At 47.3% G+C, this 17,500-nt stretch overlaps 1 pseudogene; it reads left to right on the top strand.

Moving 5' to 3' along the window:
* LOC144134145 (uncharacterized) overlaps positions 1-17,500 on the top strand; it is a 49,828-nt pseudogene that overhangs the window by 17,975 nt on the left and 14,353 nt on the right.

Here is a 17,500-nt window from a genome sequence, read left to right as displayed (position 1 = left end):
AATGTGGTGGCAGTATTCCCGATCACATTCACCAAAATTTTAAGCAACTGTTCGTCGTACAGCATCTGGGTGCTGTCATGGCATTTCTCTTTGCATATAGCTTACATATGTTTTAGACACGTTGGAGGCTAGCTTGCGACAGCTATGGGCTTGGACAAATGACACATATATATTGCACCTTTAATATATGCACTCTCAGAATCCTTTATAGTGCAGTCACACGCATTTCACACAAACAGGTATATGCCATGGTGTGCCGCTAGTTGTTTCGCGATGGAGGCGAACCCGCAAAAGGCGCACGCGTGCACGTGCTGTGCGACGTGATGGCCAGGTGGTCGAACTTATTCCGCAGATCTCTACTACGGCGCCACTTTCCTTTTCTTCTTTCACTCCCTCCTTAATGCCCTTACACCGATATATTTGAGACAGCTACTGCGTCATTTCCTTTCCACAAAAACAAGCCCGAGTACCCGGCCTTGAGCCTTGAACCCGACCGCTACCCGCCACGGTGGCTCAGTGGTTAGGGCGCTCGACTACTGATCTGGAGTTCCCGGGTTCGAACCCGACCGCGGCGGCTGCGTTTTTATGGAGGAAAAACGCTAAGGCGCCCGTGTGCTGTGCGATGTCAGTGCACGTTAAAGATCCCCAGGTGGTCGAAATTATTCCGGAGCCCTCCACTACGGAACCTATTATCCTTTCTTCTTTCACTCCCTCCTTTATCCCTTCCCTTACGGCGCGGTTCAGGTGTCCAACGATATATGAGACAGATACTGCGCCATTTCCTTTCCCCAAAAAACCAATTATTATTATTAACCCGACCGCGATGGCCGCGTTTATAAAACACGCAATAAGCGAGAGGCGAAACGCAATAAGTGCCCGTATGCTGTGCGATGCCAGTGCACGTTAAAGATCACCAGGTGGTCAAAATTATTCCGGAGCCCTCCACTGCGGCAGCTCTTTCTATAATTCATTCCCACCTTCCTCCCTTCTCATACGGCGCAGTTCCGATGTCCACCGAGATATGTGAGACAATTACTGCGCTATTTTCTTTCCTGAACTGTCATTCAATTTTTTTTCCCCTAGCGAAAAGTGAAGAGCAAAACCTTGCCACGAGCGGTACCGTGTACCACGCGTTCATTGATATATGCCAATACCGAAATCATCGTGACAAGCTGCGAATTTTACTGCCTCATTTTCAATTAAAGCGGCATCAGAAAGCTGAAGGCGAGATTTTGGCAAAATACGTTAACAGAATAAGACATGTGATTTCGCGCTCTGCAGTGAGGCTCCCCCACATTCAGGACCACGTTCAGGACCGCCGCACGGAGTTCCTCCTAGACAAAAAAAAAAAAAAGTCCGATCTTTTCTTGTTACCTAACCAAGAAGGTAATCACAAAAAAGAAATTGTAAGCTCTAATATTTTGATATCTGGCTTGTTTATTAAAGTTCAACGTTAAAAAGCTTATTTCGTTTACCAACTGCTGTTTTTTTTTATCCTACACTGGCGCTCAAGTGCCGTTCAAATCCAACGAATCGAAACCAAGCCATTTAGTACGAGAATAAAAAAAGATCGCATAGCACGTGCTTGCACTATTTGCACTTGTAGCTGCGGCAACTGTGGTAGTGGTGTCTGACTATTTTCACTCGTACGTCTCGGACGGTCTCTGCTAAGAAGAATGACGTACGTACTTGTGCAGTGGTCAAAACTGGCAGCGCCGCGGTGTTTGATGTAATCTCGGTGCGAGATATCGTCGAGACTAAAATTACGTCGGCAGTTCTCCAAAATGCAAAAGACACCAGCGTATTGAATACGCATGTCCACGTGCGCTGGCGCGGAGAAAAACATCCTGCGAAAATCATCGCTGTCGGTAAGTACGCTTCAACTGTTTACAAAACTGCAGCTTTAGAGCTGTGCGTTCATGTGCTGCAAGTTTTTCTTACTTTTTTTACAGGCACACAGACACAAATGGAGAAAAAATGCCGGCAGGAAATAAAGCGCGCAGAAACAACATGCGATGGGGCCGCAGAGCCCAGCAACGTGGTAAATATGTCTTTTGTGTACGCTCTGTTTATATTAGAAAATCTTTCAAAACGCAGTGTGACGGTAAAGCTTATGTCAGTCAGCCACGTGTAGTACATTTTTATCTCACCTGTTGTTACTATGACTCGATCTTACCAGTTTTTCTCGCCTTTTGATGCGGTTGCGATGCGCTCACGACTATTCTGTCCATTGAAGCTGGAACGGGTTCTTTCGCTTGAAACAAAGACGCCCAGTTTCCTGCTACCGCCACGTGCATGTACGTTCACTTCAACACAGTATTCAATGTAGCTGACCCGAAAGACGCGGGTTAAATTATAGAGGCCCGTGTTCTGTGCGATATCAGTGCACGTTAAAGAACTCCAGGTGGTCGAAACTTTCGGAGCCCTGCACTGCAGCGTCCCTCATAGCTTTAGTCGGTTTGGGGCGTTAAACCACCATGAAAACCATGCAAAAAAATCCTCTAATCAATATCAATTCCATTAGATGTAGCCGCCAGGCAGATATTTATGAAGCGTGTGCACTCGATGGCCGCGCTTCAATAGTAGCAAAATGCAAAGTACCTGTGTACTGTGCGATGTCAGTGCACACAATAAAGACCTGCATGTACTCTAAATTAATCCAGTACCTTTCACTATGGGGGTCCTTTTAGTCCATGTGTCACTTTGGGACCTGTTGAATCTTTATGTGTATCTTTGTTGCTGAAACATTTGGCATGCTGTACAATGCTTGCTTAGGTGAGTGCGGTGCTGTGAACTGCTAAGAGTTGCCACAGTCCCAATCAATCCAGTGGCGCCATGCTGCGGCCGAATTGTTTTAGATGGGACTTGCCATGCCTTGCGCTCTCGAGGGGCTAGAGGTTTTTCGTGTTCCTCGCACGAGCTCCATGCTGTCTTGGACGCGTAGCACGTCTAATTAAACCTGGCTTTGAGTGCTTTGACCTTTTATTGGTGACATTTGGTGGAGGTGCTCGGTGACGATCCATGTACGCTGACCTCGAGGACACTCTTGACGTCAGTTCTCAACGCGTGGCTAGAACACCAGTCCACAAGGCGAGCCGCCGCCTGCGAGGCCTACAACCAGAGTTCGGCCAACTCGCAAGACCAGCAAGGGCCATGAAGTCCGCTACGGCTAGCCAGACAAGTCAGCATTCCGGGAATGCCCCGCCGTTCGTCCTTCACACACCTCGGTCGCCCCCATCATTCCCCGGAGAGAGGTTTGAGGACGTCGAAGACTGGTTGGCCAGCTTTGACCGTGTGGCGGGCTTCAACGAGTGGGACGGCGAGCGCAAATCGCGGAACGTGTACTTCGCACTACAGGACTCGTTTAAGACGTGGTATGAGAACCACGAAGCTTCCTTCACTAACTGGGAGATCTTTCGCCGAGAGCTCTTAGCCACGTTCAACACCAGCGAACGAAAGGAGGAGGATGAAATCGCCTTGCAATCGAGGTCGCAGCAGCCGAACGAGAGCGTCGCCATGTTCACCGAGGACATGACGCGACTCTTCAATCGCGCCGACCCTGCTATGCCCGAGGACAAGAAGGTACGTCACCTAATGCGCGGCGTCAAAGAGCAATTGTTTGCCGGTCTGGTACGTGACCCGCCAAGAACGGTGGCCGACTTTTCCAAGGAGGCAACAAGCATGGAGCGGTCTCTGCATGGACGGGGCGCGCACTACGGCCGTCAGGCTAGTGTAGCAGCCGCTCACCACTGCACGCCCACGTCGTTACCCACTGAGGAGCTTCGAGAGCTTGTGAGGAGCCCAGTGCGCGAAGAACTCGAGAAACTTCGCTTCGAAGCTCCACAGGCAAGCGTCGCTGCCATACCGGACGTGGTCCGAGAGGAAGTCCGGCGAGCTGTTCAGTCGCCACCAGCTCCGCAGCCAGCGCCCTATGTGATGACGTACAGGCAAGCACTACAAAGTCGTCCTGGGCCAGTGAGTCAAGCATTTTCTCCCGTCACTCCTGTGCCTTCACTGCGGTACCCAACTGCAGCTGTACCCGTCGTACCGCAAGAGCCCCTGTCCACCATGAGCAAAGCGCGCGTTTGGCGTACGCCAAACAATAGGCCGCTCTGCTACCACTGTGGGGAGCCCGGCCACATCCTCCGCCACTGCCCATATCGCAGAATGGGCTTAAGGGGGTTTTCACCTGACGCACCTCGACCACGCTACGGAGAACGGCCGCGGGACATCGAGCAGTATCTGTCCGATAACGTGCAGCCAACGACCTCGCGGCGACGCCAGTCCTGTTCGCCATCCCCAAGGCGGTTTTCTTCGCCAAGCCGCCCGTCTTTTTCTAGCCAGTTCAGAGGCGCGTCCCCACATCGGGAAAACTGAAGACGGCGTCCCCCGGGGGTAGGGCCGCCGCTTTTAAATGAAGTCAAGAGCCTCCACCCGACGATTCGCGGCTACGATCCGACCGACGACGACCTCACCCGTCAACCTCAACGACAACGACGTGCTGCGACCGACTGGTGTCTGCCGAAATCCCAGTAATCGCTGATAATCGTGACTTGACCGCACTTGTGGACACCGGCGCTGACTTTTCTGTAATGAGCAGTCGGCTAGCTACGGCCCTCAAAAAGGTGCTGACCCTTTGGTCTGGACCCCAGATCCGCACCGCCGGCTGTCATGTGGTTACGACAATTGGCGTCTGCACGTCACGAATCCAGATCCGCGGTGCTACTTTCCCTGGTTGCTTTGCCGTGCTACCGGAGTGCTCTAAAGACCTGATACTTGGTTTGGATTTCCTTCGGAAGTACGGTTCTGTCATCAACCTTCAGGAGCTGGTCGTGTCATTTTCCACTCAACCCCCTGTTGACGGCGATCCTGAGCCAAGCGGGACTAAGTTACGCGTCTTTGACGACCACGTATTAATCCCGTCAAGAGCTAGCATGTTTGTTACCGTAGATTGCGACATCACTGGTACTCGTGGCATCGCTGAAACCAACATGTCGCTGCTCCTTGGTCGGCAAGTCTGTGTTGCTCGCGGAATTGTCGAGCTGAACAATGGCCGAACTGAGCTCTTCGTAACCAATTTTGGCTGTGAACCTCAGTGTTTGCCTGGCAGAACAGGTATTGCGTATTTCGAAGAACTCGGCGGATTCGCGGGACAGCACGCTTTGTCCGAAGCCTCGGCATCAGTGGAGGCACCGACCACTCCCATAAAAAACTGACGTGAACCCGAACCTCCCGTCTAATCAGAAACGCTGCCTCGAAAGCGTTATCCAGTCTTTCTGTGACTGCTTCGCCTCGACCTCTAAGGTTAGGCAGACACCGCTCACTAAGCACCGAATTATAGTCGACGCCAACCAGCGGCCGTTATGTCAGCCGCCTTGCCGGATCTCTTCAAAGGAGCGTGATGCCAATCGCCGCCAAGTTCAAGAAATGCTCCAGGACGACGTGATACAGCCGTCGACGAGCCCGTAGGCGTCGCCTGTTGTTCTAGTAGCAAAGAAAGATGAACCCCTACGGTTCTGCGTTGATTACCGACGTTTAAACAAAGTCACAAAAAAAGATGTTTATCCTCTTCCGCGCATTGATGACTCCCTGGATCGGCTGCGCCACGCCAAATACTTCTAATCTCTAGATTTACGCAGCGGCTATTGGCAAATCGAGGTGGACGAACGCGACCGGGAGAAGACCGCCTTTATTACACCGGACTGTATATACGAATTCCGGGTGCTCCCTTTCGGCCTGTGCTCGGCTGCTGCAACCTTCCAGCGGATGATGGATACCGTTCTTGCCGATCTGAAATGGCAGTCCTGTCTCGTGTACTTGGATGACGTTGTCATCTTCTCTGATACGTTTGAAGAGCACCTGAGACGCCTGCGCGCTGTGTTCGAAGCAGTTCGGTCAGCCGGACTTTCCCTGAAGCCCGACAAAGGCCACTTCGCTTTCGAAGAGTTGAAGTTTTTGGGCCACATCATCAATGCTAAAGGGGTTAGCCCTGACCCCGATAAGACAGCCGCCTTGGCTGCTTTTCCTGTGCCCACCGATAAGCGAAGCGTGCGCCGCTTTCTGGGTCTCTGCGCCTATTATCGGCGTTTTGTGCAGAACTTCTCCCAGATCGCTGAGCCCCTTACCCGCCTCGCGAAAGATTCCGAACCGTTCTTCTGGGACCTGAAACAACAGAAGGCTTTTGAAGACCTCCGAACTCGTCTCCAAAGTACGCCCATCCTTGGACACTTCGACGAGTCAGCCGCCACTGAACTGCACACCGACGCCAGCAACATCGGCCTCGGTGTGGTCCTTGTGCAGTGGCAGAATGGTCTCGAACGCGTAATCGCATACGCGAGCCACACCTTGTCACGATCTGAGGCAAACTATTCCACCACCGAAAAAGAATGCCTGGCCGTTGTGTGGGTGGTGACCAAATTTCGCCAGTACTTATATGGCCGTCCTTTCAGGGTCGTCAGTGACCACCACTCACTGTGTTGGCTGGCGAACCTCAAAGATCCATCGGGACGGCTTGCACGCTGGAGCCTTCGTCTTCAAGAGTTCGATGTCACCATCGTTTATAAATCCGGTAGGAAGCACAGTGATGCCGACTGTCTGTCTCATGCTCCTATCGAGGCCAACCGAGCTGATCCCGACGACGATTCTATTTTTCTCGGCGCCATCTCCACGTCCGTCCTCACTCAACACCAAAGGGACTACAGTGAACTACGGCCTCTCTTTGAGTATCTTGAAGGAAGCGCTGCGTCACCCCCGCGAATCTTCTCACGTGGACTGTCGTCATTCTGTTTGCGCGATGGCGTTCTGTATAAGAAAAACTACAACCCGAAGGAAGCTGCCTATCTGCTCGTCCTACCTGCGGCCTTGCGCGACGAAGTTCTGCAGGCGTGCCATGATGACCCATATTCTGGTCATATGGGTTTTTCTTGCACTTTGGCGCGGATACGCCAAAAGTACTACTGGCCCAGGGTTGCTTCAATTGTCCAGCGTTACGTCAGAACTTGCCGTGAGTGCCAACGTCACAAGACGCCGCCGACTAAGCCAGCCGGACTACTGCAGCCTATTAATCCGCCACAAGTCCCCTTCCACCAAGTCGGCATGAACTTACGGGGCCCATTTCCGGAGTCCTCGCTGGGTAACCGCTACCTTGTGGTTGCGACCGACTACCTCAGCCGGTACTGTGAAACTAAAGCTCTCCCTCGTGGTACCGCTGACGAAATTGCGAACTTTTTCGTTCAAAATATTGTGCTCCGTCACGGTGCACCCGCCATCGTTTTAACTAACAGAGGAACGGCATTCACCTCTGCCCTTATGCATGAGGTTATGCGCCTGAGCGGCACCATTCACCGCAAGACAACCGCTTACCACCCACAAACGAACGGCCTCACCGAACGGCTCAACAAGGCGATCGCCGACATGATTTCCATGTATGTTGACGCAGACCACCGCAACTGGGAGGCCATACTCCCTTACGTCACATTTTCCTATAACACTGCTCTGCAAGAAACGACACGCTTCACTCCATTTCGTTTGGTGCATGGTCGCGAAGCGGTGCATGGGTGCTCCCCAATTCGTTCGTCACGCCGAGGCCGCCCGCCAACTCGCCCGACAGCGCATCCGGAACAAGCAAGCCCTCGACGCTCGCCGCTATAACCTCCGCCACCGAGCTGTTAGTAACCAGCGTGGCGAACAAGTCTGGGTTTGGAGCCCAATACGCATGCGTGGGCGCTCCGAAAAGCTTCTACGCCGATATTTTGGCCCCTACGAGGTACTCCGCCAAGTCAGTGAGGTGAACTATGAAGTTCTTCCCCAGGGTAATGTTCGCTCCTCTAGACGGCCGACCCCCCAAGTCGTCCATGTCGCACGGATGAAGCCGTACCTCGCCCGCTAGCACTTCAGGCCTGTCCACACCAGCCGCCGGACACATGCGCCGTCCCTCGTCTTCGTGGTTCTCATTGTTGCGGCACCGAGTCGCTGCCCTTAAGAGAGGGGGAGTAATGCCACAGTCCCAATAAATCCAGTGGCGCCATGCAGCGGCCGAACTGTTTTAGATGGGACTTGCCATGCCTTGCGCTCTCGAGGGGCCAGAGGTTTTTCGTGTTCCTCGCACGAGCTCCCTGCTGTCTTGGACGCGTAGCACGTATAATTAAACCTGGCTTTGAGTGCTTTCACCGTTTGTGACAGAGTGCAGACATTTTGCTAATGCCAATGTTAACTTTCTTTTGGAGATTTGCGAGGCTTGTACGTCACTGTACATCGAAAATGGTGTCCAAAAGGAGCAGTTATCACTCCTGCAAGAAGAAAACACCAGACTGAAGCGGCCATAGATCTTAGGACGGAGCAAAAGGAAGGCATTGAAGGTGAGTGACACTAGTAATTGCGTTGCATGCAACAAAAAGCGTGTGGTTAGGAGATTTTGCTAGGCTGGAGCTAGCTGGTTATGTACTTACATTATGTATTTCCCTGCGCTGCAAGTAAAGTGCTTTACACGGGTTAGAAATGAATGTGCAGTTCATTTCAGTGCACACTGCCAACGAAAGGGTTGTTCCGCTGTTGCTACAGAAGGATGTCATAGGAAGAAAACTCTCGAAGGAGGTCATTGGTATGATACCTCATGCAGACAGTTATCAAATGATATTAAAAGCTGCAAGTCGTGTACAGTACGGTCCACTGTTAAAAGGAACATGCGACCGTGTGGCCTCCGCACTTCGCGGAGCGCTGCCGTCGAGAATTTGTGTGAATTATCGGCGCAATGCGCATGCGCAGTAAGCATGTTGGCTGGTCTTTCCGCGCATGCACCTCATGCCGCTCATTCTCGCCACGACTAAGCAGCTGCACTTCGTAAAGCGCGCAGGCCACGCGATCACATGTTTCTTTTAACAATGGACCGTACTGTACTTCTTGCGTGTGGTGCATCTGGGCAGTTTTGCTGCCGAGCTGCGCAGCCAGCTCTGTTAGATCATGGCACAGAAGAATTATGTTGCGAAATTCATGCACAATAAGTATTCCACAAAGACAAGTGGACGTTGAGACATTTAACAGTTTGCAAAGATGTTACGAATCACTAACAATTCACGCCGGGTACCTCACGGCGTACCACGACGCTGGACGTGCTGGCGTTAAACGACTGCCAACATGGTGCAATTGCCGCGACGACGTTCGTGCCGTCTGTTAGCGCGGCCTCAGTGAATACCTCCTATGTATGAGTCAATGGACATCGAACTCAATGGGGATCTGTCAGGAGGTCTTCGAATGGCCATTGGAATCTCGGGGGCCATTGAGAGTTACTTTGTACATGCCATACGTTGTACATGCCATACATGCCATACGTTGTACATGCCATACATTATTCGCAAAATTTTGGACTACGTTAGCTGGTTCATAAACTATATTTTATTCGATAGTCAAAATGGTAGCTCCACAGAACGTGCGGCAGACAGATGCGGTCATATGTAAACATGGATGTAAACAAACTGGCCCTGTTCTTGTGCGATGTTGTGGCATTCCGTTTTGTTTTGCTTTTTTTCGCCTCATAATGCACTTTGAAACAATGGAGACTAAGAAGTGCTCCTGAAGTGCTGCAGCAATAGTAGCTATGAATGCGACAATTGCTCATCTGTGGCAGCTTCGCCGGTGAAATGTGAATGCTTCTGAAATGAAGTGTGCATCGCTGTCCATCGCTGCCATGCCATCGCTGTCTCCAGATTGTATCAAACTTTGAAGTATTTGAATAGCTTACAGGGATTTACCCTTTGGGTAATGTGAATTTCAGCAAGAGCTTAAATGTGAAATGCTGATGGCAACTGGAGTGTTCAGTAGCTATGGGCATGCAAGCCGAGTGAGGGATGTGTGTTTCCTCTATTCCACTATGCACAGAATGGTGCCAGGGGTAAAGTGTAGAATCCCTTTTGTTGACAGTGTTGCAGTAGCCAGGAGGGGGTAAGTGGACAGTGCTGATGGCGCGGTTTTGTTGAATGAGCCATATTAAATAGACCCGGCACTGTAAAAGCTAACAGGCAGTTTTATCTGAAGATAATATTACAGCGCCGCTGGATCATTTGCAACAGAATGTGATGGTGTGGGGTTCAGATAGGCCTGCAGGTAAAATCTGTCTACCTGTATACTTGGGATTCAGGTTAGGTGAATGTGCTTTAAGGGGCCCCTGAGTTATGCTGCAAAGATGCGTATTAGTTATCAAATCCTAATATTGACATGCAAGTTAAAATTTTTTTTGTGTTCTCAGAGTACACATGCAAGAAATTTGGCTTGATCAGAGAGGCGCCCGTTCGCCAGTCATTGTCATCAATGCTGAATAAGCACAAGACAGAAGTGGAAGACTAAAATGGAGGAGCAGCAGGAGATGGCGGCAAATAAATTTATGTGATTTACACTTTCCAATAGCTGTTAAACTTTTAACAAAGCACTAATCCTGTCATGGAAAGGCAAGACATCACACATTTAAAAGCTGTAAGAATGTTAGGCCATGTAAAGCCTTTAGCAAACTGCACTTTTTTATAAAGAATTCATATTGAAAGCTATAGCATGCCTGCTAAAGAGACCAGTAGCAAAAGCAGCATGAAATTCTTTACCAAACCATACGAAGTGCAAAAGAGAGGTAAATAGTACTCTATAGCCTGCCTGCAAAAAAGCATTGGTTAGTCTTTAACAAGCCATACAATTGCCTGTAGGCAACTATAGAAACTGAAATGTAAGCTATAGCCTGCAATTGACAGCGAACAATAGGCCACGTCTTCTTTAGCAAACCATACAGATTGCTAAAGAAGTGGAGACAGGCTATAGCCTGGCTGCTACAGAGGTGCATAGGTTCAGCCATAGAGAAGGCTTTAGCAAGCCATACAATTTAGTGTAGACAGCTATAGAAACTGAAAAATAATCTATAGCCTGCAATTGAGAGCAAGCAATAGGCCACATCTTCTATATAAAAGCCTTTAGCACCCTATACAGATTGCTAAAAAAGTGGAGATAAAAGGCTATAGCATGGCCGCTACAGAGGTGCGTAGGTTCAGCCATAGAGAAGTCTTTAACAAGCCATACAATTGCCTGTAGGCAACTATAGAAACTGAAAAATAAGCTATAGCATTCCGTTTTGTTTTGCTTTTTTTCGCCTCATAATGCACTTTGAAACAATGGAGACTAAGAAGTGCTCCTGAAGTGCTGCAGCAATAGTAGCTATGAATGCGACAATTGCTCATCTGTGGCAGCTTCGCCGGTGAAATGTGAATGCTTCTGAAATGAAGTGTGCATCGCTGTCCATCGCTGCCATGCCATCGCTGTCTCCAGATTGTATCAAACTTTGAAGTATTTGAATAGCTTTTTCCAGAAAGAATTGCCAGTTAAAATAGCACATACTCCAACATCCGGCTCCTTTTACTCAGTTTCATTCGTATATATTTTTGAAAATGTTGTTAACCCTAGCGCCATCCGTCGTATCGCTTGCTCACTACTCAATGATCATTGATATTCGCCGTGTGGCAGCGCTGCATCTGGATGGCCCTCTAAAATTTCGATGGCCATTGTCTCAAGGGGCACTGATATTGGCCGTCTGAGAGGGGTATTAGAGAAACAGTGCAACATAGCTGCTAGTCCGGTTACGAGCGCCATGCTGGCTTGGGCAGCTAGCCGCAGCCACCTTTGCCTGAGTGACCGCAGCTGTTGGGGCACAATGTAATCGCAATATGTCTGGCTTTTTTTGCATAGGAAGGGCTTGCACTGAGAAGAGTGATTTCACATTGTTCTTGTGGCTGCTGGAAGTCTTTATCTGGCACATCTGACGATGGCAAGATGTGCCGTGCAAACCAAGAAACAAACGCTCATTGTAAAGATATGGCTCTGGGAAAGCAAGATGTACACATTGTTGAAACGGCAGAGCAGTGTGTCATAACATCGATGTGATTGCACTTTAGCAGCATTTCATGCGGTGCACAGGATATTAATTAATAAGAGCAAATACGAAGCACAGCCTTTAACAGAAGTGAGACCAGGGTGTTTGCTTCGAAGCAGTCTAGCGGGGTTTCTGTAACATTCGTGGAAGTTCGACCGATTGGAGGGGCCAGAACCAAAGCTCTTGCCTTCAAGAAATTTCGAACCCTGGGGTATCATTACAAATGACACAATGTGGCTTTTAATGCCACACCTTCTTCTTCCTGACATCTGTGTAAATTTCTTGACACCTTTGTAAAAAAAGCGGGCAGTATACAGCGTCTTAGGGTTGAAAACTCACATGGTGTCTAATGTGGGTTCTCTAGAATGCAACCATTCATTACCGCATAAAGAGACCAAATACAGTGTGCTTATGTGTGCCATATATGGAAGTTTAGAGGAAAGAAATGACGTCTTGACAGCTAGTTTACTGCATATCTTTTTCACATGTGTCTTTCTAGAAAGCCATATGTATAGGTATATTCATGCTGAGCAGTCACCTGAGAGCTTTGGATGTCATGAAAGAAGTATGCTGGGTTACGATAAACAAAGCGTGCTAAAAAATATTGGTTTTCAAGTCCAGCACAGCTTAAGCAAAGATCATTGCTGAGCCACCAATCTAGCGGGAGCAAAAAATTTCTCCTCCCTCTGCAGCAGCCACTTTTGTCCTTGTCAGTGAAAACTGTCTGTACCTGCTGCTTGTTTTTGTACAAGTAATCTTGAGGCATGTTGCTGTCTTTCTGAACATGGTTTGCCACCGTGGTTGTGAATCGGATTGAATGCGGCTTAGAAATTCATATGACCATTTTTGGTATGCAGGACAGTGCATGAGCAGATAATTTAGGAGATGACTCTTGTGGCAACTTATTCGCACAATCATTTAATATTGCTTGTCACTATAAGCACCCCGTTGTAGCCCAAATATCTTCTACTGGCAAAATGGTTACTTTGGCTGAGCCACTGCTACAGGCAGGCACTGCTTTGTATTATTCTATACTCCATTTCCTATACAGCAAGCAATGCTGCGGAAGCTGCAGAAGTAGTGCGCCTGAAAAACTTTATTACTCTGCCACTTTTCATTCATTCCTCTCAATGCCTTGGCCAGTTTTTGGATGAAAACAAAGGCTGGTATAAAACGAAGTGCTAGCATTTGAAATTACTGTGAAATGGAAGCTGTGAGATATTCAGTGTTCAGGCCCTCTGGCTATAATTTTCACAGCATAATCTTACCGGTACTCACCTACGGGGCAGAAACGTGGAGGCTAACGAAAAGAGTTCAGCTTAAGTTAAAGACAACGCAGCGAGCCATGGAAAGAAAAATGATAGGTGTAACGTTAAGAGATCGGAAGCGGGCAGAGTGGGTGAGGGAACAAACATGGGTTAATGACATCCTAGTAGAAATAAAGAGAAAGAAATGGGCTTGGGCAGGGCATGTAATGCGAAGGCAAGATAACAGCTGGTCCTTAAGGATAACGGAGTGGATTCCAAGAGAAAGTAAGCGGAGCAGGGGGCGGCAGAAGGTTAGGTGGGCGGATGAGATTAAGACGTTTGCAGGCAAAGGGCGTATGCAGCTGGCAAAGGATAGGGTTAATTGGAGAGACATGGGAGAGGCCTTTGCTCTGCAGTGGGTGTAGTAAGGCTGATGATGATGATGATGATGATTAGAATTTGCCATTACAGCTCTCGTGTTGATATCCAGTCCTTGTTTTTGTCTCATCCTGTAAAAACCCAATTGACCTGTGAATTGTGAAGGAACCAAACTCTGTCGTGCACCTACACGCAAAATGCTGCTGCTATTTATTAGTTGGTTCACTGACATTTTGATTGGCAGTTCTCTAAATCTGGCATTAGTGGGGTTTCAGTCTGAAGCTTATAGAAAGTTGTGTGTACACTAGAGCATATATTTTCAGCATCGCTTCTACTAATTCAAAGTGAAATTAAGCTGTTCAGAAAGTTGAGAGATTCAAACGATTAAGGTTTAGTTTACAGTGTGGTGGTGAGGTGTGCAGTCCTGAAAACGAATGCGCGATAGAAATTTTTGTACCCATATTTTTTGTGCAAGTGTGTCAGTCCATTAATAAGGGGTTTGCCTGGCTGAACCTAAAATTATTCTAAAGTCTGCAGGAGGAAGTCGAAAGTATCAAAGGCAGCTTGTAAGCTTATAGCGAATTAAGTATCTACTGGGGACATATCGGAGTACGAAATTAGTAATTAGGGATGAGAAGGAGCTAAGAGTTACCTGGTTTAATTGATGAATGGAAAGTAGGAAAAATACAAAGTACTGCGATGCAAAGATTGAGCAGCACTGCAACATGGTGGAAGCATGAAAGCAGCAAAGAGACTGAGCATTGGTTAGAATCGTTTATTAGCAGTTACCGGCCAAAACAGATGTCAGCAATTCGGATAATATTATTTAAGTGGCAGTGGTGTTCTTTGCTGAATCCACATAGGAACCACACAAAATAGTAATGCAGAAATGCAACTCAGTTGTAATTAACGAAGCTGTAAGGAATACCTTGCAAACAATGACCACGGGGGAAACTTTGGTTGAATATGCATTGAAGGAGTACAGACACCAAATTTTGGTTGCGGGTTGTCTTTGCAATGATGCTTATGACATTAGCATATCAGATCATCATTGCTTACAGTTTCCAGATAATTTATAATTGAATTTCTTCTTTCACGCAATTCTGGCTTTGATTTCAACAGTAAAACGATGGCTGTGACATCAGAGTTCAGTTTTTCATGTGAGGCTTGAAAAAACTGCCTTAAGATCACTGCTTCATTATTCTTTGCGATTTCAGCTCTTCAGACAGTGCCTGGAATTTCGTGGTATAATAAACAGATGAAGCAGTGATTATATAGCAGGTTTTTCATGTGTTTCGCACGACCTACATTAAGCTTTGATGTCACAGCCGTCTTTTGGCCAGTGAAACTGAAACTGCATGAGAATAAATGCAATTATAAATTATTTTGCAGTCGCAGGCAAATACTATATGCTGATTCAGGTATAATAATGCCTTACAGATCATTATAAAGAAGAAAAGTAACCAAAAGTTTGGTGGCTGTACTCCTTTAAGAAGTGCCACTGAAAGAAAAGGAGAGGTTCTCGTCAGAAGGCTAGCAACCTCATGTAGGCATTACGTTATGACTTCAGTTGTGCCAACCAGCATTGTTAAAAAAATAACGTAATACTCATACACAAAAAAAGGTGATGTTCAGGAATGAAAAAATCAACCCATCAGCTTGCTGTCTGTTGGTATGTGGCCTGTGGCCTGTGGCCCTGTTCTGTAGTTAAGGTGAATAAGGCCCTTAATTTTTTGCATTAAGTTTTTAATTGCATAAATTTATAATAAAATTCATGGGGGCACTCTGTTGACCTAAAGTTCGGTGAGGTAAAAGCCTCTAGCGCGGTGTTGCTGCTTGTGTCGCTGATGTGTGGTTACGATGTTAATTAGGTACACTATTGTTTGTGAATCTTAAATGCTGGAAACACTGGAGGGCGTTTGGGAGGCATCCGTCTGATTCGACGCCTTTCTGCAAACACTCTCCAGTGCCCCAGACAAGGAGAACTACATATGTGTTGGAGGGAAGTGGCGTAGCCTAGCATGCTCGGCTGCGGAACGGAAGAATGGTGGTTCGAATCCCATCATGCACAAAGTTTTTTTTTCTGGTCGGACTAGATATGTCTGAGTTATGATTTCACTTCCGGTTCTGGACGTAACGGACGGACAGGATCTCGACCGGGAGTATGAGCCATTAAAGGCTTTTGCCTTAAAAGCTGCAGTATTCTGTGGAAAAATCACACACGTGCATGAAAGTCTGCCCAATCCTGCACCTGCTATGATGCCCTTGACTGCAAGCATGATGCAACCCTGCAAGAGTTTAGCACTCACTGCCTGCATACTTTTTTGCCTTGAAGGCTCAATACCACAGGAAGGAACACTGAATGGATGCTAAGCACTCCTTGAAACTAAACATCTTTTTTGTCACTACTGCAAGATGCTTGCCTCAGCTGTCAAACTATAATCCCATGCTACTCAAGTCTGCAGTGAAACTCTACCCACATTCAGAACAGCCATACAGAATTTTTCTATGACAAAAAAGTAGTTCGTTGTTAAAGCTTTTCTTGTTACCTTAACAAGAAGCTAAATGCAAGAAATGATGAAAGGTATAGGATTTTGATGTCTTTGGCTGTTTAATCTTATCCAACAATAAAACGCTGAGTTCCTTTATTGTTGTCATTGGCCAGTGAAGTAACACAGAATGCCGTGGACCATGACACACTATTACCAGCTGCTGTTTTGATAAGTTGTATCCTATTATAGATGAACTAACTTGCTCCAGTTGGCGAAAAAGCTAACGTGAAGGCATCAGAATTTTTTATTGCCATATTTCGGCTTTAAGTATAAATCGGGTGATAAAAGTAATCAGTTTTCATCATTCTGTCACTCCTACTGATGTCTGCAACAATACCAAAAAATGTCACTGCTCACTCAGTTCCAGAAAAAAACATTGAAACCTTGGAGTTATGGGAAACACAAGGGGCCGTAAACATGGGCATTCGTGTTCAGTGTTGCTCTTACCTAGCAAAGCACTTCATAGCAAATGGAAAGGAAGATGAGATTCTTAACACAAATCAAAATGAACAATGGGAAATAGAGGAGCCTCAGTCTATTAGCCAACATTTCAACAAGAGGACTTGTCTTTGTGCGAAGGCAAGTCACCATCGAAACATTGGCTGGTGAACTGAGCCTCCCTTCTCGTTCCTTGCGAAGTGCTGATTGGTATGTTTGCTGCGCATTTGTCCTTTAGCAAAACTCATGAATTGGTAATAACTAAGTGCATAAGCATTTCACGATGCTTTCATGCAACATGCACTTGATGTTCTTGAGTGTGTGTCTATCATATTCGTTTTTCGTCTCTGAGAGTTCACAGAAGCCATGAAGGACTTCAAGCTTCTGCAGGGGCAGCTGCAGGCAGATGGAACATTAAGGTGCGACGAAGGCGAAACACCGGTGCGTAATTGCTGTTGTACATTTGAAAAGTGCTTGAAGAAAAATTTTGCTTTGACTAGAGCAGCTTCAATTGCATTGTATAGCATCCATCCCCATAAGCTTACTGCAGGTCGGGCAGAATTTTGACCTGTGCATGGCAGTGTGTTATGAAATATATGTGGCTTTTCAGAAGTGACACAGAGTAAGGTTGATGTGTGTGGCTCCATGTAAGTTTGGCTGTCAGTAGTGTGCCCCTTTGCCTGCACAGAGTATAGTCCGTGATATCTTCTGGGAGTGGAGCGGAAGCTGTGCAGCCAAAACATACCTCCTCTTTCTACACAGTGCAATATATCCTCTTTTTGCAGTTACTAGTTTTGTACTCATGCATAGTATGCTAGCATAATTTGTTATTTAAGGGGTATTTTGAAGACAACTGTCAACCTTAAATGTTAGAAAGTCGAGAACAGAAGCTTTTTTGATTACAGTGAATTTGCTAGGCATATCTTGTTGCAAGAGCCTTCTATAGATGATGCACTGGAGACAAAGTGATGAAGCTGTGGAGAGAA

This window comes from Amblyomma americanum, chromosome 5 (assembly GCF_052857255.1).
Source record: "Amblyomma americanum isolate KBUSLIRL-KWMA chromosome 5, ASM5285725v1, whole genome shotgun sequence".
In the NCBI taxonomy this organism is placed as follows: domain Eukaryota; kingdom Metazoa; phylum Arthropoda; class Arachnida; order Ixodida; family Ixodidae; genus Amblyomma; species Amblyomma americanum.
The sequence above is the reverse complement of the archived record's forward strand: the minus strand, read 5'-3'. Positions and strand labels throughout refer to the sequence as shown.